The sequence below is a fragment of the Canis lupus genome, chromosome 5 (genome assembly GCF_011100685.1).
Source record: "Canis lupus familiaris isolate Mischka breed German Shepherd chromosome 5, alternate assembly UU_Cfam_GSD_1.0, whole genome shotgun sequence".
NCBI lineage: Eukaryota > Metazoa > Chordata > Mammalia > Carnivora > Canidae > Canis > Canis lupus.
In genome coordinates this window covers 79,563,091-79,590,433 of record NC_049226.1, presented here as the reverse complement: position 1 = coordinate 79,590,433, position 27,343 = coordinate 79,563,091, and the positions used below count along the sequence as shown (strand labels likewise).

Genomic DNA, 27,343 nt, shown 5'->3' with positions numbered 1-27,343 from the left:
CAGCGTGGGGAGGTGTTTTCTTCCCCAGTAATACGGTTGTCAGAGCCCCTCGCTGGCTGGCCGGCCCGGTGGAGGCTGCCAGCGCCGCGAGCTCACTCTTCTTAATTAGCACTAATGCAGTCAAGCCTGTTTTCCTAGCCTGACCAAAGGGAATAGTAATTAATATGGTGGAGGAGACAGACGGAGAGGTCAAGGCCGGCATGTGTGCCCCTGACCCCGGGGTCACGGGGAAGGAGAGCCTGGGAGACAATAGCCTGGCTCCCGCAGGCCTGGACAAAGACCGGCCCCGTTCTCAAACCTTTGCTCTCCGCGGCCTTCCCATTAATGAGAAGCTCTGTCCTCCCACTTCTGGAAAAGGAGTCTATCAGGTCTCCCCGCTAAGGTGTGTGGATGTGAGTGTGAACATAGTGGTCACTATGCGTTTTAAAGGATCATTTTTCTGCCACTTAAACTGCTACCTCCGTAAAGCCCGGGATCCTTCCTTCTCAGTGCTAGTACACGGCTCCTTTTGGTGGTGATGGGGCCTGATCTCTACCCCCAACAGGTAGGATGTGGGCTCCATAGTATGCTGTTGCACCCCGAAGCTTGCACAGCATCCAGGGCTGGGAGCTCAGAACTGGGGATGGACTTTTACAAGCGGGGAAGCGGTCCCCTGAGGGGGAACAGGTAGCTGAAGCCCAGGTTCTTATGTCACCAGCGGGCTGGGTAGCAAACATACTGACCCTCGCATGGCAAGGGCTGAAGGAGTGTCACTCCACCTCCCAGGGATTCCCTGCAGAGAGGGAATGGGAGCCAGTGGGATGGTGGTGAGTGGGATCTGAGTGATCGTCTCCCTCATTAAGGATGACCTGACCACTCCAGATGACAGGTGGACACACTGCGCCATGGCTGAATGAAAATGCATTGGATTCTCTGTGACTCGTCCTTATTTCAAGATATTGGTTTTCCCCGAGATGAATTTGGTTCTTTTAGCTTTTGCCCTCGACTTTGCTTAGGCTGGTGGTTCTTCTTTTTCTTTCTTTCTTTCTTTTTTTTTTTTTTTCTTTTCTTTAATTAAATATTGCTGCCTGACTCTTTCAGGTCAGCAGCAATGTCACTAGCATCAGCCATGAATCACAGCCGAGCTGACATTTTAAAAATGGCATCATCAGGGCAGCAAGTGCAGGCCAGACACCCAGGCACAATGGCTGGACCCCGTAAATTACACTAAAAGTCTAATCAGAATAATCAACACACTGACATCTTTATGCATGTGGACAGAACTTGGGGAAGGGAAAGGCCTTGCCTTGGACTTCTCTGAGATTTCCCCTGCAGGAGATAATGATGCTTTTTGAGGATTCCGAGAGAGTTGTCAAGGTGTGTCGTTGAGTACTCCGTTATCTCTTTCTTCATGTTTACATTTTGTGATAAAAACAGATCTAATGAGTGCCTCTCAATAGTGCGTTGGTTTGTATGTACCTCATGCAGCACAGCCATGTATTTTTTTTTCCTGTTAAACACCCCACATACACATATTTCTTCATCAGTGCAGGTGCACATGAGGGGCTCTCACTCTTGCACGCATATACACAGACACACACCTCCAATGAATATGATTGAATTCAGACATTCTTGGGTGCTTCTGGCTGTAGAACTATAGTCAAACTCTTTCCTTGTAAGAGTTGCCTTTCATAATTCTGACCCAAATTCTCTACTGATCCCCATTTATGTGATTTCCTGAGGCCAGACAGGACAGCCACCGTCTGGCTGAGACCATTCATCAGCCCTCACACTCCATTTTAGTTTCTGACCTTTCCCTTTCTCTCCTTTGAGTCTTCTCTCTCTCTCTCTCTCTCTCTCTCTCTCTCTCAAACTGCCCCCCTCCCTTCTTGTCTCTCTAGTTTAAAAAAAAAAAAATAACCTCTCCCAAAGCTTTGGGCTCCCTGCCTCTAATGGAAGGTCAGGGGTGCTCTTGGCCATACATATGCAGGAAGAGCGCCTCCCGGTGATTAATTGGTACTACTAGGTCATAGGCACCGAGAGCCCATTTGTCACCAGCCCAGCTCTGCCATCATAGCCAGGCTGCCCGGAGCTTGTGGGTGGGAATAGGCAGTTAGTGCCCACTGAGGTGTGGCCAGCAGGGGCCCCAAGGTGAATGCTATGGACTGGAGGCAATCAAGGGTGGCAAGGGAAACAAAAGAAAAAGAGAAGACAAGGCGAAAAAAGAGGATCACAATCAAAAGATGAAAAATAGAAACATTTTCTTAAAATGTTTCTTAAAAGGTAAAGAAATTGGTTCTCTTTTACATTACTTGATCTCTCAAGCATTTCTGAAGTAGCTACTATGTGCCGCAATCCGGTGCCAGACTGCAGTCGATGGAAGTGTTATGAATAGATTTTGCCCATCTGATTTTTACGGTGACCTCAAGAGAAAGACATGGCTAACACTCACATGCTAGTTCTTCACATAGGCACCCCTGAGCCAGAGTCTCTGTGATTTGCCTGAGGCCATCCTGGGAGTGGTGATACCTCTTCCTCTAGGGCTTCTCCTATTTATACCTTACACAAGAGGACCCCCATCAGAATGGCTCAATTCTCCCAAGCCCTAGGTCCTCCAGCATCTTCTGACCAAGCCCTCGAACACTTTGGCTCCTGACTATAAAATATTTGGGCTCTGGTTTGAGTTTTGACTCTTCTATCCATCAGCTATATGGCTTCAGACAAGTCACTTTCCCTTTTTTGCATCCTCAGTGTCTCCATCTATAAAATGGGTTTCATACCCTTAAAATGTTGGTGATTAAATGAGATAATAAGACCCAAGCCATTGAATCTGGCACAGAGTAAGTGATTAGCAAATTCCCGGGTGTGGTGCATATATATTTGTATAGAGACGCTCCTTGAGGGCTGGGCCGTCTGGGTGCCCCCAAGTGGCCGCAGCGTAGGCATGCATCCTGAGCCACAGTCTGGCCAGGGAGTTGAATGCAAGGACAAATGCCCCACAAAGCAGTTTCCAGATTTACTCTTCCCCAGCTTCTCCTTGTTGATCCTCATATCACCAGTCTCTTCCCCAACCTTCATTACAACCATCAACTACAGCCAAGCAATTGTTCAATGAGTACTTGTGGGTCATGACTCCTGGAAAGCACCGTATTAGGAGTTGTAGGGCAGGGCAGGTTGGGGATGAGGGGAGGAAACCCAGCAGTGAGAGAAACAAAAGAGAACAAGAGAGTGGGAGACACTGGACATGGGACCCCAGTTATGAGCCCACCATGCAGACGTGTCCTGCTTAAGAAAGCTCCATATGTGAAAGTGCGCCCCAGTGAACAATTGCAGGAAGGGGGGACTCCTGTAGGATAATACACACTTTTTTACTAAGGAAAGATGATTGACTTTTAGGTCAATAGTTTACACTATTTGACAAATGAGCTGGTTGCAGAGTTCCTTGAAATAGGAAGCTGCCTGGGTGAATTTGATAATAATTCTGCATGCAAGAGTATCAGTAGTTTGAATCATCAGGCCACTCTGCTTATGAACATGTATGTGGGAGGTACAAGGAGAGCCATTTCCAAGACACCAGAAGACCTTGGAAGGATGCAAGGTAGTCACAGCCCTTATTTTTGAGCACCTGCTAGGTACGAGACAATGCGTTGAGCACTTCAGGTGGCTGATCTCACCCACAAGTAAGTTACACAGTAATGTTGGAGTGTATTATTGTTGCTATTTTACAAATAAGGGAACTGGGGTGCTCAGAGTGATGAGTGAGTGGCCTAAAGCCATTCTATGAGTTAGGACGATTTTAGATGAAAGTGGTAAAAAATCTCCTTCAACTTGGCTTACATAATAATAAAAAAAAAGCATCCATCTCACCAAATAACAGTTGAGTGGTAGGGCAGGCTCCCCAGTGGGTGAGTTCCATGGTTCAGTGATGTCATCAAGGACTGGACTTGCCTGATCTCTCCTAAACAATGCTGTCCTTGTGTTAGCTTGCCCCACCTTCAGGTCCCCCGGAGGTTGCAGTAGGGGCACTGGAATTCCAGGTGTCACCCTGAGACCCAATATGGGCCTGAGGTAAAAAGGAAGCATCATGTTCTAGGTTTCGTAGTAGCAGACCTTTGCCCAGAAGCCCCCAGCAGACATTTCTTCTCCCACTTAAGCCAGATTTGAGTCACATGACCAGACCTAAAGCGATCACTAACAGGTGAGAGGAATGACCATGATAGTGTAGACATGTCAGAGGAGGTGAGGACACAGGTGCGCGCGCACACACACACACACACACACACACACACACAGGAAAGACCATGTGATGACATGGAGAAGATGACACACGGGCATCTACCAACCGAGGAGAGAGGCCTTGGGAGGACCAATCCCCCCAACACCTTGATTTCAGACCTCGAGCCTCCAGAACTGTGAGAAAATAAAATTCTCTTGGGCTGGTTCCCCAGTCTGTGCCACTTGGCTCTGGCAGTCCTGCAAACTAATACAAGAAGAATGAGATTTACAATTTCCCTTCCAATCCATAGTATTCATTCCAGATTGGGAATGCTGGCGGAAGTTTAGGGAGAGAGCGGGAGGACAGTGAAGGAACAGGGAAAGGTGCAGAGGAAGGACTGCATTTGAGAACTAGGTGGAAGGTGTGGATGTGCTTCTTGGGGCAAGTTGATCCATCAGGCAGCAAATTCAGCCCTGAGCTTGGGTGCCTGGAACGTTCACAGCACTACTGACTTACCGTGGATTTGAAAGGGAGAGTTGCTTTGGATGGGAAAGGTGAATTTAATTTAGGAAACGGTCTCTTTACTCTCTGGTAACTATGAAATAAAGAAATTTAGTTATTTTTCTCTGCCAGTCACCATTCCAGGATAGGAAGGTGGATAGACAGTAGGACCCTTGACTTCAAGAAACTGATTTTACTAGAAAGCAAGGACTTCCAGGAGATGAAATACATGCTCTATTTGCCCCCCAAGGGTAACAGAGCAAGTATACTTCTCTGATGAAGAAACCCAAGGCAGGTGGTGGATCTTGTTGCATAGCTGTGCTTTGTCATGTGATCTTGCAGATTGTCCTGGTGGACTTCAGAATGGATTGCTCCAGTTGAAGGAATCTGGGTTGATTTCATTTGTGGCTTTTTCTGAAGTTCCACCAAACCTAAGGCTTTATCCAGAGTAAGTCAAAGCAGAGCAATGCCTCAAGTCTTGCCCTGGGCATGTGGGCTCCTGGGGGGGCCAAATCCAAATCCTGCCTGGCGTCCTTCCCCTGCCAATCTGAAATCTTAGAGAGGAAACTACGGTGACTCATATATTAACAAACCTAGGGCATCTGAAGGCCCACTGCAAATGCAAACTCCCTATCAGCCCAGCCCAAAGTGGGGGGGGGGGGGGGGCTTATGGCAGATCCACAAAGATGACAATTTATTTAGGCTCTCCTGCCTAGAATTTCTTGTCTTTTTTTTCCCCTCTTGATTTTTATTGGCATAAAATGTTTTACATTTACTTTTGCCCATTTATCACTATGACAGCAATGTTTGGATGATGACTGTAAGTGAAATATGTATGCATCCTAAAGATATTTGTATAATTTAGCAAAATTATTTTTCAGGTTCTTTGAAAAGAATCTGCTCAGTTCATGTCTTGCTAGCACCACAAAAACATTTCACTAATCGTACCCTAATGTGGGAATGAACACACATTACTTAAACATACCAAATATGTGAACATATAAATAGCGTTTAAAATATCTCTTACACAATAAATTATGATCACTGTGTTGAAATACCAATTTCTAGAGAAAATTGATTTAGGAGAAATGGCTAATCACAGTATCCAGTGAAAGCAGCATCCTTTCAGTATCATTTAATTTTCAAGCCAAGAGATTTGGACTATTGTTTCATTTTGTGTTCCATTATTTTTTCCCCATTCATTTGCTGAACAATAATCTTCTAAAACATCTCACTTCTGCAGTGGTATCAACTGGCATGATACCAAAAAGATGTAAATGATTTAATTGAATTAGTTTAATTAGGTAAATTAACAGTTAAGCATATCACACACAAGCTTGTTCTGTTTATCCTACGTTATGGAGATAATTTAGTGCAGGAGAACGGGCATGACCAAAATTCCAATGCAGTGAGCCAGATTAGCTGGCAAAAGAAAAAAATACACAGATAGCAGTCACTGGAATTAAATCTGAGTAAATAATTTATGTGCTGGATTCATTATGTAGTTTGAGCTGTAGACAACGGCCAGTTGATAGTCAACGAATGTGCAAAAACATTGCTACTGAGCAAAAGTGTAAGGATAGCCAAAGTGCTCCTGACCTTTCCAGAAGCCTCTTCCCAGGAAAATTACAGCGTTTCTTGGTAATTCGGACAAATTGAGGCAACAAAAGCCTGTCTGCCTAAGCCAGAAATCTGAATTAAAGCCGAAAAAAACAAACAAGCCATGGTTTGATTGCTTTCAAGTCCACACCGTTGAATCAGATAAAACAGAGTTTCACAACCTTGGCACTATTAACTTTCTTTTGGGGGCGGGGGTGGGGGACTGTGTCTTGCATCGTAGGTGGTTTAGCAGCATTCCTGGCGTCTACCCACTAGATGCCAGTAGCACCCCTCTGCCCCTAGCTGTGACAACCAAAATGTCTCCAGACATGGCCAGATGTCCTCGAGTAGGAAGACCCAAATCACCCTCCTTGAGAACCACTGAAATAAAACCATTGGACATTATCCAATATGGGTCTTTAGGAACCTTGCTTTAGTGAATTATTCACAAAGACTTGTAATATTCATAGCACTTACATAGGATGTTTATAAAAATTTGAAAAATATTTATTACCTTAAGTATTTAAAACATCCTGTTCTTTCCTCCTCCATTCATGCATTTGGCAAGCAAATATTAAGCACTGAGCATAGGGTATTGGCAGATACAGAGTGTCAACCTCTTCTGCAAGAAGCCCTAGGCAGACCTGTGGATGGAGGATCACCCCCACTTTGAATGAATGCTGGCAGATATGGGGAGGCAGGGCAGGGAAGTCATGTGTCCTGGGCAGAGAGCCCCAGCCTTGGGTAACTTGCAATGTCATGGAACACAAAGGCCAGAAAGGACAGCAGGTGCCACCACTAAGGCATAGAAAGTTGGCTAAGACATTAGTTGACCCAGTGGCACTGTGAGAAATTAGAAGGTTTTAAGCAAGAGTGTGTTTCATATGATCAGTGTTGACTTCTGGAAAGAGCCAACATCTTTAGAAAGGTTTTTAAGTCACACCCACCCAAATTAAATCCTAACTTTGCCACTCACCAGTTGCGCTGTCTAGGCAAATTGCAGATTTCTGAGCCTCATGTTCTTATGTGTACGTTGGAAGTAATAATAGTTATGTCATTGCAAATTTTGAATGAGACAGTGTATATAAAGCACCTGGCATGATATCCACCCCACAAAGTCACCCAATAATTATTAGTTTTTCTTTTTCTTTTTTTTTTTCACTAGCCCATATATCCCTCTTACATCTTTCTCACAAAGATGCAGTGGAAAACTTACATTTATGAGGTCTGCATTCCCCCACATCTGGGTTATATCGTTTAATGTCACTGAAGTTGTCCAAATCTTGCCACTGGATTTTGTTTACTCTAAAGCTGAGTGTTTAAATCTCTTAAATTGGTAATGTCAGTTTGACATCCATGTTAATCTTCCATGAGATTTTAGAATCTGGAATCTGGAGGTGGCTTTCTCTACCACATCCACTGATCTGGAGCCAAATGTGGCAGTTATTACCATGGGAATCAGGGGCAGCGTGCAAAAGCACCCATTGGAAGAAATGCTCATTTTCTGTATATACAAAGGAATTGAAATGTTTTGCCAAGCAAGTTTCTGGCAACATGTCTTGAATACCCACATTTTCATTCTCTTGGAAAACAGGGATAACCAAATAGAGGAGAAGGGAGACCTGTTTTGCATTTGGAAATACCAACAAAACCACATTCCCACCCCTTCTGCAGATTTATCACTGAGCTTTGTATATATAATGGAATGCAGGGCTAAGCTGTTTTCTTTGCGATTTTGACATGTCTCTTTCTCTCTCGCACATACACCCTTCAGTGATCTATGTAAAAATGAGGAAGACGTTTCCAAGAACACACTTCATTGTCAGAAACATATATACATAATGTAGTAGACACCATGGACAAAGATGTCCTCTTCCTCCCCCCCTGCCCTGAACCTGTGGCTGGGCACTCCCTTCCTGTCATGTCCCGGGATAATGGGATCCCCCAGTCCAAGTTAAGTCAAGTGAACCTCTAAGAGTGCAGCCTTCAGGGTGGCTGGCCTCAGACCCCAGCCAGCCCTGAAGAAACTTCACATCACTCCTTGCTCCACTGGCCACCAACTGCAGCTGGTGAGCAAATCAGAACATCTTTAATCCCTTCCACACCCAGGGACTTATTCTCAGGAGTTTATTTAACTTGTGTGTGTGTGTGTCTGTGTGTGTGTGTGTGTGTGTTATGACTATAATAACATACAAGCTCAGATTAATCCACGAGAGAAATGCAAATTCCCAGTGTTCTCAGATTCTAGACAGTTCTAGAAGGAACAGTCCACTGCTGTGCTACATCTATATCCCATTATCCGCTGTCTGTCCATCCTCCCTCTGACTCCACAGCGTTGCCTTTTCTCTCTTTGTAGAAAAATTTATTTTAAAATCATTTTAGGCCTAGTAGAAAAGTTACAAAAATAGTTCAGAACGTTTCCATATTCTCTTCACCCAGCTTCCCCCAATGTTAACATCATATATAACCATAGTACAATGGTCATAACTAGGAAGTTAATAATGGTACAGTATTATTAACTAAACTATGGTCTTTTTTGGTTTTCACCTGTTTTTCCACTCATGTCCTTTTTCTGTCCCAGGATCCAACATTGCATTTAATTGTCACGTGTCCTCAGCCTCCTCCAGGCTAATGTGAGTTCTTTCTTCTCTTGTCTTTTATTGACTTTGACACTTTTGAAAAGCCCTGGCCGGTTATTTTATAGACTCTCCCTCTATTACCTTGTGTCTGATATTCTCATGATTAAGACTAAGATACACATTTTGTGCAAGAATACCCCAGGGGTACCTGGGTGGCTCAGTCAGTTAAGTATCCAGCTCTTGATCATGATCTGCAGGTTGTGAGTTTGAGCCCAGCGTTGGGCTCTTCACTGTGCATGGAACCTGCTTAAGGCTCTCTCTCTCTCTCTCTCTCTCTCTCTCCCTCGCTCCCTCCCTCCCTCCCCCCTCTCCCTCCCCCCTCCCTCCCCACCTGCCTCAAATAACATATTAAAAAAGAATACCCCAAAAAAACAAAAAATAAAAATAAAAAAAATTTAAAAAGTAAAAAAGAATACCTCAGAAGTATGCACTTCAGGGGGTACATGATATCTCTGTCTCCTTACTGAGATCAATTTTGGTCACTTGGTTGAGATAGTGTCTATTGAGTTTTCCTGGCCTAAAGTTCTTTGTAGTTTATACAACTTTACAGTTAATATCTTGGGGGAAATGCTTTGGGACTTTGCTCATCTTCTATTTCTCCCCAAACTTTTGTCCTCTGGGGTTAACATGTATGGTAGCTACCTCCTGCCTGTACCAACTGTCCCTAGGCGGTTCTCATGGCAATCTTCTACTTCTCTCATTTCTTCCACATTCATTAATTGGAAATCCCAAGATCTTTTGCCTGACTCTCCACAGAACTTGTATCCTCACCTTGTAGGATACAACCCTACCTTGTAGGGTTTTGCCTGATCTCACACTCAGGTCTTCATATAAGATATTTTGGAAAGTGGAAAGGAAGAGGGGAAAAAATTGACAAAGAAATAAAAGAACCCAGAAAGATTCTCATCTGGGCTCCCTGTGTGACTTTAAACAAGTCAACGTCCTTCTCTGAGCCTCAGTGTGTGTGTTTCTTCTGAAAATGCCATCTCTGAGCCCTTTCCAGCTCTAAAGCACTATGATTCGGTGACAGGAGACTAGGTTGTGACCCAGTCTGCAGCTGGTGTCACCAAACTGTCCAACAGTGAGATGAACACAGGATAGCAACAGCCATAGACAGGAATGCAGGGAGAAGGGGAAGAAATGGCCCATGAATCTTTTACAAGCACTAGTGAGACTGACATTAATAATACTTTCCACACCGAGAGCCACACTGGAGGGGAATGCCAAGGTTTGGGGAGGAGGCAGCCCCATTTGGGATAAGGTCTTTTATCTTTGCCTGGCCCCTGAAACAGATGAATCAGCCCTTTCTCCACAGATTGAAGAATCCACACTGTGTGTTTCCACTGTCGATTTCATTACTTTGCATCAGGCTTAATACTCATTTAAGGCTTAATGGCTGCAGAATTACACTGGATGTAAAGTGTAGTTTTTAACAGGATAAAGAGCTGAAGTTTCGCTCTTATCCTCTATATAAAGCTCATGCAACATGCAGACCTCAAGGCTAAGACATTCTCTCCATCTCTTCCAAGCGAAATCTGTTTCTACTGATTTCCAACAGAGAGCTGATTTTCGTTGCTATTTTAAATATACAATTAGAGATTGCAGGTTATTTTATTTTATTTTATTTTTTAAGATTTTATTTATTCATGAGAGACAGAGAGAAAGAGAGAAAGAGAGGCGGAGACACAGGCAGAGGGAGAAGCAGGCTCCATGCAGGGAGCCCGACGTGGGACTCGATCCCAGGTCTCCAGGATCACACCCTGAGCCAAAGGCAGGCACCAAACTGCTGAGCCACCCAGGGATCCCCTGCAGGTTATTTTATATATCTTTGAGATAGATCAGACATTAGACATCATTTACAAATGTTAGACCACAGACATCATAAAAAAAAAAAAAAAAAAGACTGAGGGTGAAACATTTGTGATTATAAAAGGGAAGACTGGCTCCCAGAGTTCACTGTGAAGGCTGAATGGGGCAGGACACCCAGGAGCTGATCAGTGGGCTTCTCTGTGACAGGGGGAGCATTCTAGAGATTAAGTAAAATCAAAATTAGTCCCCAACTCTTTTTATTTGAGCCGGTATTTGTTAAACCCCTTTTCCCAGCTAGTCTCTTCTCAGATCTGTTAGCAAATAGAGGAATGTACTGGTTTGGGATCAGACCTCTTAATCCTCCCATTTCTAATAAAGGAATTTTCAAAATGTCACTGTAAAATTGCCTTTCTGTAAATATAATTTAGAAAATCACAAGGAGAGTGAAGGTAGGAGAACAAGTAGCCAATTTGGGACAAATTATTGTGAAGATTCTGCATTACTGATTAAACATGAGTTTAGTTCCTTACAGACGGGAACACATATCTCTTACTTACTGCTTTATCTCTAATGCCAACCACAGTGCCTGGCACATGGTGGGTGTTCAGTAAATCCCTGATACATGACTAAATGGTTGATTATAGAAATTGTCTTTGTATGAGTTACACCCCAATATAGTCACTTTTCATTTAGCTTCAAGGTGAGGATTGTAGGTGGGAGGCAATCTAACAACAATAATTGTACATCATAGGCTATATCTTGCATTTATATAATACTCTGTAACAATATTTTTCAAAGTGCACCCTTTAGAAAGTTAATAGATACTATTCGGTAAAAATATATCAAAGTTTGAACAGTGAAGGTTAGACTATTTGTTTGTTTTAAACAGCAGGACTTATCAGAACCTTTGATACCTTGAATGAGTGTTAGGACTCACCAAGGGAGCCATAAAGCATCAGACTTCTGAATCTTTTTTTTTTTTTTTTGGTAGCATCTTTCATGCAATGACCAAATGAACAGTTTGAGAAACATCGATATATACAGAGCATTTTATTTGTATGTATCATTCTATGACATTTCTTTTCTCCTACCTTTGACTTTAGACTCCTACCCTTGACTATAGACTCATATGTGAATCCAGCGCATAAGATGAAAAATGCCCTGAGCATTCCACTTGTTCAGCGAATGAATGAGTGAATGAGTGGCTGTATCAGAATAATATTGTTAGATAAATGATATGGAGAGTAATACCATCATTAACGATATCTAAAAAAGTTGTTGACACTTCAAAAAAACCATGGATGTTCTCATGTGCAACCCTTTCTTACCATCCCCATTGCCACTCCCTCTGCTGCTTTACCCCCAGCATAAACTACTCATTAACTTTTGCTAATTGCAGTAGCTTTTTAACTAGGGTTTCCACATCTTGTCTTGCCTAAGCATGTAAATTCCTACAAGGCAGCATTTGACTTCCTTTGTTTTCAGTGCCTAGCATACCTCCTTACACACAGTGCATGTAAGCTAACACCTGAGTTGAGCAGTCCTCTTAAGTAAGATCCATAATATATCTCTGTTACCTCTTTTCAGTACAGCAGCATAAGGAGACACAGGTCTTGCCTTAAGGAAGCTTAAGTTCCAGATGGGGAGCCCAATTATCTTCTAGAACTTAGAAACATCAAATTTACTAATGGGCTACATTGCAGAAATTTATTTTAGGTCTGTTGTTCAGAATCTGGGTTCAGTTTTCCCTTAGAAACAGTGTTATGCCCGGTGGTTGTATCTCCAAGCCAGCCCACAAAAGCCTATTTAACTTGTAATGTGTCTAAAGTCCGATACTAATAGCAGCCCCCGGGGTTCAGCGGCCTCTCCTCTCAGGCCATTGCCAGTCTTAACACTAGACCTTGCCCTGAGGCAAAGTATGAGGCAGAGATGGGATGGGATCAGGGGCACAGTCTCTAGCAGCTGTGGACGATGGAGGAGAAGGAGGGAGGATGGGAGGCGAGGTCTATCTACCGTGAGCAGGAAGGGGAAAGCAGAAGGAAAGTGACCATGAGAAACTGAGCTAGGGCATCTCTAGTTGGTGATAGCCCTTCTTGTGTGATGGGTCCAATGTGAGCCAAACGCATGAGATGTTAGGGGATAAATACATCCTCTGACATTTGCTTTCATTAGAAAGTCATTGGAAGGCTGCCTGCCTCTGCCTGTCTTGGAGGCTTTGGTGATTCTTCCTCAGGTTTCAGGAGAAACTAAGCACATCAACAAAGAAACCAAGGAAAGACTTATTTCAATATGTGGAGGCATCTACTAAGATATAGGCCGGACTCCACAAACTTAAATGCCTACGGGGCCAGGCAAGCCATGGAGATGGACGATGCAGAGCAGGAGTTAAAGATGCTGAGGACTCTGACAACTAGCCAAACACATGCTCCGTCTAAAGGCAGCAGGTTCTGCTTCGCTTCAGCCAGGTGTTCACCCAGGGCCCAAAATATTCAACTTTTTCAAAAGAAGCTATGAATCTGACTTTTTAGTACTATCCCCTGGATTTTATATGTTGATAGTTAATTTTTTTTAAATGTAAACATTATATAAAGCAGACATATACACACATACACAGATTTTTGGACCCCACCCATGAAATTTTTGCTGTATGGAGTCGTATTTCACTTAATGTGCTCCTGGGAGGGGGAAAAAAAAGAATTACAAATAGAATGGTGTAGGTAGAACCATATATTCCCATTAGATGGACATTAAAATTTCAGAGATGTTTTCCCTCAGAAAAAGATTTCTGTTCAACAACACACTTGAAAATCATACTTCAGGGAATTGTTGATATACATATTTCAAGGAGCAATTGCCAATTTCTGATAAAATTTTAACAATAATACACCAATCTCAATTACATTTAATTGCTAACACTTCTGACACCCAGGGTACAATAGTTCAGAAAACTGAGGAAATTCTCAAAAAAGGATTAGAAGACTTTGGGCAGAAACTCACATCAGCATTTGTGAAGTCATCCCCAGCACGTGGCCATTCCCATTCTCCAGAGAGTACCACATGTCTTTTTATAGTAGCTACTAGGGTCAGTCGCCCAGTGTCTAGGGGCCTATAAGGTTTCTGGCTATGCTCTGTTCACCCTTTGATAGTGTCCCCCAGCATGAAAGTCCTTGTGTGGTGGTCATCAAAGATATGTTTTGAAAACCGTGACAGCATGGTCTAAGAGAACAGCCATATCCATCTCACATGGCAGCGCTCTATGCTCTGTGGGGGGGCAACTGGAAGTCAAAAGCATAGCATCTTGCCTGAGTTGAGATTCTAGATTCTAGTTCTAGAGCTGCCAGTGTGAGCATATGGGCAAGGTACTCACACTCTCTGTGCCTTAATGTCCACGTCACCAAAAAGGTACCTGTCCCGTGGGTTGTTATGAGAGTAAGATAAGTAATTGTGTGCTTAAGCATAGCATACCATTTTGTCGGCGGCTGATGGTGACTGTTGGGATCATTCGTATTAATGATATCATTAGCATCAACAGAGAGTATGGCCTCTCCTGCTTGGTTTTTCCTCCATGCACCCTTAAGATCACACTGGTTGGGGAGTAGGAGACAGATCAGCATTCAACTGTGCCCTGGGTGCAACCATAAAATAAGAGAGATTCCATGAGTCAAGATTTCTTACCGCTTGATCCAGGATAGAGTTGTCTCCAGACCAAAACCAACTTCTTTTTTCTTGTCTCTGGGCATTTTCAGGGTTGATGATTCAGCCATAGTCTGTCTTCTTTATGCTCAGATACTTCATTGGGTTCTCCAGGGAACGGGAAGCTTTGAAAAGACCGAGCATGTTCTTCTGTCTTGCTGTCTGTGCTGCCTGTCTTGACACTATAAACAAAAGGTACTAAGAAGTTGCTTTTTTGCAAAGAAAGTACTCGTTTTGCGTGAAATATTCATCCGGGAGATGAGTTAATGCTTTCATGTCACCAAAGCTGGCTTTGACCAAATGAATGGATCTGTGTACTGAAAGCAGGGAAAAACCATGTAAAGGAACAGCAAAAATCTCTTGCACAAAGCCATGTTGAAATGAATGGGGAGAGAGCCAAGCTTTTTTGGGAATCCCTAGAGCTCATGTCCACAAAGTGTGATCCAGTCTGGCAGATGAGGACAGCTCTGGTTGTCTTGGCTGCAATTGCATGCAGCTTGTCATCCTCTCCCAGGGGGCAGTTAGGATAGCACATGAGCCCCATATAAGGCCGTACCTGTCTCCCTTCTGAGCAGAGGCTGAGCTGTTTCTTCAGACACTGACACATGGCAGCATCTTGGCCAAAGGCCTGGCCCTCTGGTCTACCCAGTGGGACTGTCAAGGCTACTGCTGCCCTACTTCAAGTGTAAAGGGCCCCAAGGTCAGTTGGAAACCAGATTTCCAAAGCTCTGCTCTGCTTGTGCTCCCTCATTCCCAAAGGAGCAAGTATTCCCAGCCCAGAGGCTCCCAGACACCACATATTGAACCACAGCCCTTCCAGCTGTTAGGATTCTGACTTGCCTTTATTTCTTGGCCAGACTGTACTGGGGATGAAAAGGAAGGGCAGATGTGTCAATGAAGAACCAGTAGCAGCTGCATCTGCTGCTGGTTAGTGTTGTTGGCATTCAAATCCCTTTTTCTGTCACCCCATTGGCTTTAGACCTCAAGACCCTGTCAGGGACTCAGCCTTGTCCTGTTCTTCCCCCTGAGTTCACTCTCTCTCGTGAATTCTGCTCCCAGATTGCTGTTTCTACACATGTATTTTGATGGTGGATAACAACAGAAGGCTTCTCCTTCCTCTGTGTCTGTTCTGATATTACTTAATGCAGAAATGCCTTCCGGGGCCTTGGCATGAGCAACCATCCTTTTAGGTCCTGGGCCAAATCCTTCCACCCAAATGGATGAAGCAGCTCCACAGGCTTCTGCAACTAGAGCTTCTCCCCCCACCCTGCCCCCTGCACCATGATACCCCCCCACCCCCCGCAAACACCTTCCCACTCCTATCCTTGGCTGCCTCCCCAGGGGCCCGAGTCTCTTGTTTCCATCAGAGGAAAGAGTGGGTGCACTTCCCTCAATGACTGTTTGCTTTCCCCCCGCCTGTGGGAATCAGAGGTTGGGGTAGGAATTGATAAAAGTGAGCATTTTGCCATAAAAAGAATCTAAGAGGGCAATGGAAGGCCATCCGTACGATTCCCCAGGCTGTCTGTCTTTGAAAAGGAAGATCTGGCCAAACCTACAGAACTTGCTGCCTCTGGAGTTTACTCTTTATTTCACTCTGTGCAGCACGTCCTTGTGTATGAATTAAAGATTAAAGGCAACTTAACCTGCATTTTGCTATATCTCTATATACAGGAGAGGAAAGGAGGGCGAGGTGTGTGTGTTCGGCATCGTCTCCTGGTTCTAAAACCAGACTAGGGGATGGCACACTAAAGGTGGTCTCTTTCCGACCTGCCACTCCTTCAGGCGGTGGCCTCTGGCAAGTCCTTGAACTGGGCTGTGCCTCCATTTCATCAACCTTAGAAGGAGTATATAAGGATTGTGATAGGACCACCGAGGTGTCCTCTGCCCCGGCCTGAGGGCCTCCTAGCATGGATGACGTCATTACGGCCCTGACCATTTGAAATGGGCCACAAAGCTTGAATTACCCCTCAGTGGAAAGTCAGCATTTGGCCCACCCTTATTTTGAAATGAAATCAACCTTGGATGGTACTAACCTGTAATCCCAGATGCTTCTAGTCCACAAGCATAGGACCTACCTTTTGCTGTCCCTTTGGGACACAGTTCTAACCTCAGCACAACTGATGTTTTGGGCTAGAACATTTTCATGGCAGAGGGACAGCATTGGTGTGCATCGTTGGATGTCTAGCAGCCTCTCTGGCCTGTAACCACTAGATGCCTGTAGCATCCCCCAATTGTGACAACCCAGAATGTCTCAAATTTTGCTAGATATCCCCTGCAGGATGGAAGCACCTTCTGTTCAAGACCACTTAAAATCAGGACCTCTTGGAGGAGGCATCACCAAAAGCCTGGCACAGTTAAGAAGCTATAACACAAATGCATGGGCTGATGCAGTGCCTTCTTCGGGAACTGGAAGGTCATAGTTCAGACAATATAAACTAATTTCGACAAAATTTCAAGAAGATAAGACTGCAAGAAGAAAGTACACTCCCAAGTCATTCTCTCTTATTTTGCACATTTTCTTTATGCCACTCATGTCCTGTTGGTGCAAATCGTAGATCATTGACCCGAGGAAAAGACCATCCTAGAGCTCCAGGGTTGTACTAGCATCTTCTGGGCACTCGGTTTTTCGGGCACAGGGAGGATGTGAGCCGTGAAATATGTTACAGATGCATATGGTCTAGATGTGCCCATTTGGCTCTGGAACTGTAGTTAATGTCTAGGTAACAAGTGTTCAGCAGAATTTATTGCAGTCCACGTGAATGCATGAACTTGGAACAGCTACCTTAAGCTACTGGTATCTGCCAAAATGGGTATGTCTTTAGGATGAGACTTCTAAAATATCAAATAGTAAAAAGGCAGGAAAAATCCCTAACGGTAGATGCTATTACCTGGGGTCATGTGAGATTGTCTAGGTCTAGCAAGGTCCCAGCTGGTCCTGCCTTAACTGTAATCCTGTGCTGGCTCCTCTGGCTGCAGAGACCCCGAGGCAGGGTTTTGTAGATGGATACAGTGATGCCTCTATTATTTCCCCCAAATCAGTAAGTTGTAGATCCCCAACCACAATCACTATTATCAGAACAGAAAGAAAGGGCTCTTGGTGCCTGGACGGGGTTGACTCCGAGACAGAAGGATTATTCAGGGCGCTGTTCACTGTTGCTTTACACCAAGGCATCCGACAGAGCACCCTGAGGCCAGCTTCCCAATCCAGATGTTTCTGCTTGGCTGCCTCCTCCTCGAGATCAGGCGCTGTACGTGCCCCCCTCTGCCCCCCGCCGCCTCTAGCTTGCACCCCTGCAGGCATCCACCCTGGATGACTCTTGGAAACCACATTCCTGGGAGGAATTGTTTGTATGGCACTTTACAGCCTCCCCTGGAGCCAAGAAAAGATTTACATTTTGCTGTCCTTGTCCAACAGGTCCCAGTCATTTCCTCTCCTTTCAAGAAGATTCCAAATGAACATAAATCTCACCCCGGCTCTGACAGCCCCCAGTCATCTGTTTACCAAAATAAACTTTAAGCATACATTGAAAAATAATTCCTAGTGAAATATGCATCCCCATGGCATTCAAGTCTGGTATTTAATGTCTTTTTTATGGTTAATAATGCATCAAAAGCATCCCCAGTCTGAAGCTGTCATTACATCACATACATGATGTGCAGGGCCCATTTCAATGACTAAAAAACTCAGAGTCCATTTTTATTAAAAAAAAAACCTAATGTATAATTACAGTGGCCTGTTTCCTTCTATGTGTATTTCTTTTTAATAAATCTGCTGCTTGATGAGATCAATCCGCTGAAAATACCTGGAGAGGTTCTTTGCGTTATACAGATAAAGAGGCATGCTATCTAAACAACTCCAAAATCCCCTCATTAAAACTGGGTTCTGTTTGAAAAGCACCCTGGTCCTTTTTTTTTCCATGTTGCTTTATTTAAAAAAAAAAAAAAAGTCATCCAGGATTATATAAAGGAATACAGCTAAGCCTTGCCCTTCTTGGTAGACATAGAAAAAAAATAGAGTATTTGAACCAAAATATCGACATTCATTTTAAATCCAGGCTTCTAAAGTTAAAAAACATCAGGAAAGCTCCATTTGCCTTCTGTTAATGCAAAATGAACATGATTCTAGAAGTCGTTCCTTATTTCCTGTGTGGTGACTGGTGCTGAGAACAGCAGCAGGCCTGGGAGGTATGAGGGGAGTCAGACGTTTCCTTCCTGCCTTACCTAGAGCCTCCTCTCACCCTTTAGGTGTTAGAGCCCCAGATCCCATCACTGCCTCCTGTAATGACCACATTTATGACCAGAAGTGATTTCGTTGCCACTGTGGACCATTTCCAATGGTCTGAGGATGATGTGACTCTGTGGGAGCAGCCAGCTTATAAGTGCTTAGAGGTTGGGCAGTGTCTGCTTACCTTGATTTGTGGCTCTGAAGACCAAGTGAGATAATTAGATAATGTATGTAATTTGCTGAGGATGGCCATGCACCTGGGAGACACTCAGGAAATGGCAACAGTTAGGATTTGGAGAGAGAGTAGAGCAAGCAACTAGAGCATAGCTGTGGGCTCAGATCCTTCCAGTGGGACATTCCTAGACTCAGAAACCTTGTTTCCTTTCGTGTAAACTGAGGGTAATAGTTGCTTGAGAGAGTAGATCTTAAGTCTTCTCACCACACAAAAGAAATAGAAATTATGTGACAGGATGGAGTTGATAGGGTGATAATCATTTTACGACATATAAATGTATCAAATCAACACATCCAATACCTTAAACTTACACAACCTTATATGTCAGTTGTATCTCAATAAAGTTGGGGGGAAATGGTAATTATAGGACCTACCTTACTCTCTTACGTAGTTAGCATGAGTGGACAATGAACTAATACATGTCAAGTGTGAAGTACTTACGCCAACAGCAATACGTATCACCAGCCCTATAATTTGTGAACACTTAGGTTATATGATTTAATAGTCATTGTGTGTCCCCTTCTACTTCGGATTAGCTAACAACAGACGAATCAGACCTGCAGCACTAAGAATGAGCCAAGACTCATCGTAGGACATCCCAAGAGTCTTTCCTCCCCTGCCGAAGTGGTAAACACATGGTTTAGGAAGTAGGGAAAGAAGCCAAGGACAGCTACCTTTGGAACTTGCAGGTCTTGCACTTCATGGTGAGTTCCACGAAACCATTGCAAAGCACAGGCTGTAGGTTGAAGTCAGGCCTTCTTTTGTGCCTGGTGGAGGCCTCTCTGTCCAGGTACTGAAGGCTGGCTCTGTCCACGGAAGCTCAGAGAGAGCTGGGGAATGGGGTGGTTGGAGGGATGCTGTTAGCTTCTCCCCAGCCCTTGACACCCGTGACACTGGCTCCTCGGCTCCTCCCCATGGGGGTAGAGTGCTTCTGACACCAAACCCTGAAAGTTCCCCTTGACAGAGGAAGCATTTGTAGTTTTGCTTTTGCTTTTTTTTTTTTTTTCTAGTGCTCTTCTAAGATCTCCATTGTGGGGTTCCCAGGGGGGACTCCTGCTCCCTTAAAACTCCTTATAGGAGTTTTTCTTCCACCGTTGCCTGGAAAGAAATGTACTGACATCGAAAGCCAAAGCAGCAGTGACTCCGCATGCCACCTGCACTGGGACATTTTGGGCAGTTTGTTCATCTGGCTCATTGACCCTTCATCTCTTCCTCACTCTCCACTGTAACTCTGGTTTCTGGGCCCCCCTTCCCAGGGGCTGACAGGCCTCACAATCTGGAGATAAATGCTGAGGGCTCTCCCTTTCACAGGCGGTTTAAGAAGTTACCATTTGGATGTGTTCACCCCTGGCTTCCTTTCAGCTCCCCGGCACCCCCGCCCACCCGGTTCAGATCCTTTCTTGGTTTCCCTATTGTCCGACTCCACGGTACTTTTTAAAGTGTCAAAGCAAATTTGTGTTTCCCGTAAGAAAGCACCTTTTGCTTTTTGCTTTTTTTAATTGCATGTGACCCTCGTGATTCTAATTCCCACGGAAAACTTAACTGTATCTCTAAGAAAAGGCGCACGCGCATGCACACACACACAGACACACACATGCAGCCAGCAGACGCTCCTGTGCCTTCGCACACCCGTGCAGACACACAATTGCATACCGCAAAGCTGGCTAATGTTGATGCATCCAGGTTGGAAATGACAGGATATTGTGGAGGGCCAGTCACTTAATGAACCCCTGCGGGACCAGTCTTGGTTACTAACAATTTCTCTCCAATTCATCAGGCAGGGGAATCACAGCCCTCAGTGTTTCACTCCATCACGTCCCCCCACTGCCCCCTACTTTCCACTCTACACAAACAAACCAATTACAGCAACGGATATAAATTGGACCCCTTTTCTGAAAATGCTCCCTCAACCTTTTTCCTGCCTTCCTTATTCAGCTCCAACCAGCCTGCCCACCAAATGGACTGTATGCATCAACGTGCACACCCATGCACACATGCGCACACATACACACACACATGTGCCTGCGTAGGCATACTCAGGCATACTCTTTGTCCCACAGCCTTCGCATACTTCTGGTTCTTTGGTCCAGCGTGGTTTTATCTGTTTTTTAGCCTCTTAATCTACTAGTACATGGAATACAGATTTAAGATCACGTTTCTTTAATTTTTTTCTTTTACTTTCTTTTTATACAGCAGCCAGCCCTAAACCTTCCCCTCCCTCCATCATGACTTAAGGTAACTTCCTAACTTATTCTTGGATAGTCCCTTGTGTAACTCATATTGGTGTTAATTCTCCATCATAGTTGTCAATTGATCATGTAGCGTGGAGGCTTTATATAAAGACCTCTTCCTGGGCAGCCCCAGTGGCCCAGTGGTTTAGTGCTGCCTTCAGCCTGGGGTGATCCTGGAGACCCGGGATCGAGTCCCGCGTCAGGCTCTCCCTGCACGGAGCCTGCTTCTCCTTCTGACTGTGTCTCTGCCTCTCTCTCTCCGTGTCTGTCATGAATAAATAAACAAAATCTTTAAGAAAAATAAAGACCTCTTCCTGCTCGAAGACAACTTTTAGTAAAACATCAGATTTACAAGTCTTAGAAGAAGTGAGAAGTTGCATGGTTGGGATTTGAGGAATTGAAAGTAAGATAGCACAACAGTTTATTGCCTTTACATCAGTGCTACCGAAGGATGGTCCATAGGCCAGTCCTGGTTTGTGAACCATTTGTTAGACGTCCTCCACAAATTTAGCACAGAGATTTAGAGCAAGAATTTAGAAACTTTCATAGTAATCTCCCATTGCTGCAACATTCAAGCACCATGTTATGTTCCTAGTAATTCCTTTTTTACATATTTTACAAAGTCCTGGTCCAGGAAGGATTGGTTGTGGGCAGTGACAGTGACAGAAGGGCGTTCTTCACTGCAAAAAATTGAGAAGTAGGTTATTGCTCATTGTAAAGACATCCAGGTTTACATCAAGTAACAAGGGGTCCCTTTGAATAATCAGATAGTTTTGGTACGATTAAATGTTTACTTACAGATCTTTAATTGTTGGAACAGATGGTGTGATCAAGATAAGGCAGATAGGGTTAAAATTCAGATGCTCCTTAATAGAGATTGACAAAAAATGAAGATAAACTTCGTCTGGACTCGATGAAGGTATGTGGGAAATGATTACATTTTGTGGTGATTCTGTTTTCAAATGACTTTTGGGAAACAAATCTATCATGCAAGGCTACCTTGGATCCTAGAATGGTGAACCCATGTCCCTTTTCTAGAGGGTGACTCTTTTATAACGCTGGGATCAGGCTATCTTACTAACTTGTCTATTAAAAGCTTGATGCTTTTGTTTTTCAGAGGAGGGTATCGTTAGTCCTTCGGCATCTACAGATCTCCATGGAGTCGAAACCTTGTTATTACAGGGTTCTATATACCTAAGCCTCCACAGAGATGTACAAACATTTCAAAGAGAGACTTTTGTTCCCTCTGGCATGTGGAACAATTACCCAATTATCTAAGTAGAATGATAGGTGTCTATGACAGATTGTAGACTGGAGACATTTTAGAAATAATAATAATAACTTGCATCTTTAGTGCACTTTCCCGTTTACAAAGCGAGTCCACTTCTATTAATTCTGTTGATGCTCAGAGCTGGTCAGCAAGGGAAATCAGGCAGTCTATTACCTCCATTTTAAGGTGGGCATCTGTTACCTAGAGCTCATCTGCGCCACTGTCTATGTGTCTATCCAAATGCTGCCCAAGGCCCAAGGCGATGCCAAGGAAATGGAAAGAACCTCTCCTTGCAGTCCTTTTTACGTCGTCGTAAAACTCAAGGAAGCCTTACCAGGGGGGCACTGGGAGATTCCAACCATCCTCTGGGTTTTGGGGTGTTTTTTTTTAAATCAAATACCTGTGGGTGTTATTGGCTGGATTGTGACTGGAGGCAGCCAGAAAAAGGGAACAGTAGGCATTAAAAATGACAAAGCACTTTCATTTGTGAGAGCCATTCAAGGAAGGTGGAAACGAACATATTTTTCTGAGAGAAAGCAATTTCACAAGCCCTGCCTGTGTACAGATGAGCAGGACAGTGAAGAGGCACAGGATGGCCTCCAACATTCCTGGGGAAACAGGGATGATTGATGTTTTCTCATTATGTAGGCTGGGAGGGAGTTTTATGCAAAATTCAAAGAAGGAAAGAAAACCCCAGCTCTTGCCCTTCTTCCTTTCGCAGGGGCCTTCCTTGAACTGGAGATGGCCAGACGTGGCAATAGAGCAGACCCAGGATTACGCAGAGGTGATGGGATCATTTCTGAGGGTAGTTAGATGAGCCAGACATAGCCAGGCCTGGTTGCTGGAGAGGATAATGTTTCCTCCGGGGAAGAACACGAGGTAATAAATGGCTTTTGCAGCAATTAAACGCGAGAGCGAAAGGTGAGCCTCCGACTCCACGGTGCCATCTCTTTTTTAAGAACAACAGCAACGCAAATGACCACGAGGCACCGATTGCAAAGAACCGTCCCCCTCACCTGGACATAGGCGGCTGTTTTCTCTCTTGGTGAACTTTTCACCGCACCTCCTTATGGGTTTCGCAGAGCCGATGTTCTGTGGGAGCTCAGAGAGTCCTTTTCCATCTTGCATTTGCTAAAATGCACTCAGCATCCCATTATTATAGATTATGCAAGATTGTAACATGGTTGAGATGAAAAAGTAGCCCTTGATGCTTCTGAGAGAAGGAATTCAGACTGACCCCTTGGAGACCAAGCTACTGACTCTTTGTTTTTCCACAGATCTACTTGCCTGAGGGAACAGGTCAGCTATTCCTTCCTTTTAATTCCTGTCTTGTGGGAGTTGTGAAAACATGAAGCAAGGAGAGAATATCCCTGCAAACGCGCGTCACATACCCACAGCTCTCCACATAAAGCAAGCTTAAGCACACGCGCACGCACACTCACACATCACACATCACACACGCACACATGCATGCGTTAGAGTCAAGGTTTTAGAACTTTACTTAGGGCAGCTTGCTTATGGGGAAAGGGGCTCCAGAATTGGAGTTCAGGAAGGCAGGGACTCACCTCTACTCTGATTAGCTATGTGGCCTCCCAGAAAGCGTTTCACCTCTCTGGGCCTTTGTTTCCTCATTTGAAAAAAAAATGAAGCTTTGGATTTGATGACTTTTGTGATTCCTCACAGACTCAACGTTCTCAGATTTAGTGAATCCGTTTCTAAATGCAAGCCTCATTCAGGAAGGCTCATGAGGGGTGTGTGTGTGTGTGTGATGCATCCCAGCTGTGCACAGCAGATAATACAAGGACTGTGTTTTGTTGCCTCCCAAGCTCACTCTCCCGTGGACGTGCTCTCTGCTGTCCACCCCTCCCCCTGGCTTCTGTGCACTTTTCATGGCCCCGTTATATCCAGACAGCTACATCTTCTGAAAATCATAATTAGAGTGAGGCTGGCATGACACATCTCTCAAGCCCCAAACACCAGTGCAAACCAGCACTCGATTCCTGTTGGGAGGCAGTCGAGGTAACCACGGCCCACTCGAGCGTGCAGGGAGATTGGCTGTATGCTCCACTGCACCGGAGCATGTCAATACTCCTGAATAAACTAATCAACCCATTTGCACCTTCGTGAAAACGCACCTTGGAGTCAATGAAATAGGCGTGGTAGTGACAATACCAACATAGAGTAGGGGAAAAGAAGGAAGAGGGTTACAAAGAACAAACTCGCTGTTTTTCCAAAAGGAAAGGAGGTGCTGTGTGTCCAGCGACTTGGGGTGAGGTTAGAGAGATGGCCCATACATCCCAGAGATGGAGATCCCTCTGCCTTCTTGCCCCTCGCCATGTCCCCACCTTGATGTCTACACCAGTGCCCCAGAAGGAAGAAATTTCCCAAGTCCCCCTGCTCTTTTGCAGCTACTGTTGAGTAGAAACAAGATGGTCTCACCTTTCTGAGGACTCATTCTACCCAAAGCTGAATATTCAAATTCCAAGCCTTACCTTTGACTTCTTTCCCAGGGCTGCTTAAGACCTGCTACTAGTAACCATCTGTCTTGTGATGGCAAAGGACCAATGCTGGTTCAAGTTTAGAATGTTACTAGAGTTCCTGGTTCATGGGACTGTGCCACTGTGTGCTGTAAATTATGGGCCCTGTGGGCCAGCTCCTGGAGGAATGAGGTCCTATACGTGAGTGCAGGTGGCATCTGGAGATCCCACTTCACCCCTCTGATGAGGGTGAGTCCTATGTCCTCCTAAAGCAGGCAGGGGTCAGTGCTGTGCTCATAAGCTGGCTTTCAATTTTACCAAAAAAAAATTTACCAAAAGAAGCCTCAGTTTGGAGCATTTACTGATTTCTATAGTATAAATGATTCCACTGTCACTCTCACAACAATGGCCAGAGTTGACAACTGGCTTGTGAGATTCCTGAAAATTTAACCACCAGCTCCTATGAGCCACAGGCCAGCCCCACCATCCTGCTGAAAGAGATTCCCATGATGCTAATTAGAATTTCCAACAGTGGTCCAGTGGTCTTCTTCCTTCCCCTAGAAGTCTGATGGGTTGTTTATCCCAGGCATTAGTAGAGAAATGCTAAATGTGTGCTCAGCCGATGCTTCTTTTTCCTGAACTCCTTTTCTTCTTTCTCTGTTTCCATTCGCTAAAAGGACAAATATAGGTCCATTACTTTATTTTTAAAATTTATTTCTTTTCAAGAGAGGCAGGTGGAGAGAGAGAGAGAGAATCTTAAGCAGGCTCCACGCCCAGCACAGAGCCCAATGTGGGGCTTGATCCTACCACCCTGAGATCATGACCTGAGCCAAAAGCAAGAGTTAGGTACTTAACTGACTGAGCCACCCAGTTACCTATAGGCCCATGACTTTATAGTCATTTATTTGCTGAAGACTCCCTAAATTATCTCCCCTGAACCCCAAATTTTTCCATGCAACCTCCACCTCAAACTTGGCACTTTTACAACAGGCCTCTGGATGTCCTCCCCCCAAAACCTTCCTTACAAGTCTTGCCTCATTCAGTAGATGGTACCACTGCTTGCCTGCTTAGGATAAGAACTCTCCTTCATCCTCCACATCCAATCTGTCAGCCAGACCTGCTGATTTTATCTCTTAAACGCATCCTGAGTCCAGCCCTTCCTCCATCCCCACTGCCGACATGCTGGCCCACACCAGCACCATTGCTCACTGTACCACTACACCTAGATCTCCACTGTTCTTCATTCTGTTGTTGACTCCTGCAATCTGATCATAGCCAAAGTCATCATCAATCTCCAACCAAATGGTACCTTTTTCACTCTCTATCTACACTTACCCACACACGTCTTCCCAGTGTGTAAAGCTCCATGGGCTTTGTATCACATTTAGAATTGCCTCCAGACTCCTTATTCTTACTCTCCATCCTCACCCAGTATTGTTACCCTAATCACTACACGCCTGCGCCATTATTTTCCTCTTCCATTCCTCACACACAAATTATTTTCTACCTTTGCATTCAGTTTTCCATCTTCCTGAGCCGCCACGTCTTTGCCTGGCTGACTCTACTTAGCATGGGGGTCTCGTTGTAAACATCACTTCTTCAGAGAGACCTTCCCTGACTACCTTCTGTATGTAGTATCTGGTTAGAATGTAAGCCCCACGAGGGCATAGACCAGTATCAGGCACACAAAGCAAAGGCTATCCGGCCAAGAGGCCCAATGATAGAGCAGCCAAAGAACAGCAAAGTGAATTTCTTGCTCACAAGTGGGCTGTTCAGGTTCCTCCTTTCATGTGCTTCTGCTTCCTTCCAGGGATCATTGCCATCTGCAGGATCAAAGCTGGGTCCTCACAGATGCCTCCCAGTTGGAAAGGGATCAAGTAGGAGGCAGCATACCCAGTGTCTCAAGGTCCAGGCACAGACATGGCTCATACTCCCTCCACCCTCCTGCCACCAGCAAGACTCTTCCACGTGGTGGCTCCTACCTATATTTGAAGCAGGGAAATGGACCCTGTCCTGTGCCTGGAAGGGTACCTGGGCACTTAAAATGTATCAGATGAATGAACAACAATAAAAACAAAGAATCTCCAGTCCAGCAGATAAACATGTCAATTTTCCTTGGTTTGGAAGCTATCAGTGCTGCAAAAGGAGGGTATAAAGGCAAAATACAGCTTTCTCTGGTTGATCCTAAGGGGCACACTTGCACCACAGAAGGCACTCATAAATAAACCAACTTTCAGTCATCATGGGCTGGACACGTTTTCCATCCTCACCTCCCCATAAGCCTATCACCATCACAGAACCTAGAAAGGAAGGGAGTAACGTGTCCACTGGGAGGCCAACAGAGAATACTGTGTCTTTCCCATTTTCAAGCCTCCTACCTTCTTCTGAGACCCCCCAGCCCCTTCTCCCCAACTTCAGCAGAACACTGCATCCCTCCAAGGCCCTGTCCTATTTACTTCAGGTAGGGTG

At 44.7% G+C, this 27,343-nt stretch overlaps 1 long non-coding RNA gene across 4 annotated transcripts; it reads left to right on the top strand.

The window, feature by feature from the left end:
* Window positions 1–14,074: 14,074 nt before the first annotated feature.
* LOC111096047 lies at window positions 14,075–24,735 on the top strand. Of its 4 annotated transcripts, none has more exons than XR_005360191.1 (6): window positions 14,085–14,145; window positions 14,490–14,631; window positions 19,433–19,600; window positions 21,090–21,131; window positions 21,948–22,046; window positions 23,119–24,735. It is a non-coding gene; the product is annotated as an uncharacterized LOC111096047 (long non-coding RNA). The 4 variants fall into 4 exon arrangements; XR_005360193.1 differs by having other exon boundaries at window positions 14,086–14,145; window positions 14,530–14,631; XR_005360192.1 differs by lacking the exon at window positions 14,490–14,631 and having other exon boundaries at window positions 14,075–14,145; window positions 23,119–24,387.
* The last annotated feature ends 2,608 nt before the right edge of the window (window positions 24,736–27,343 follow it).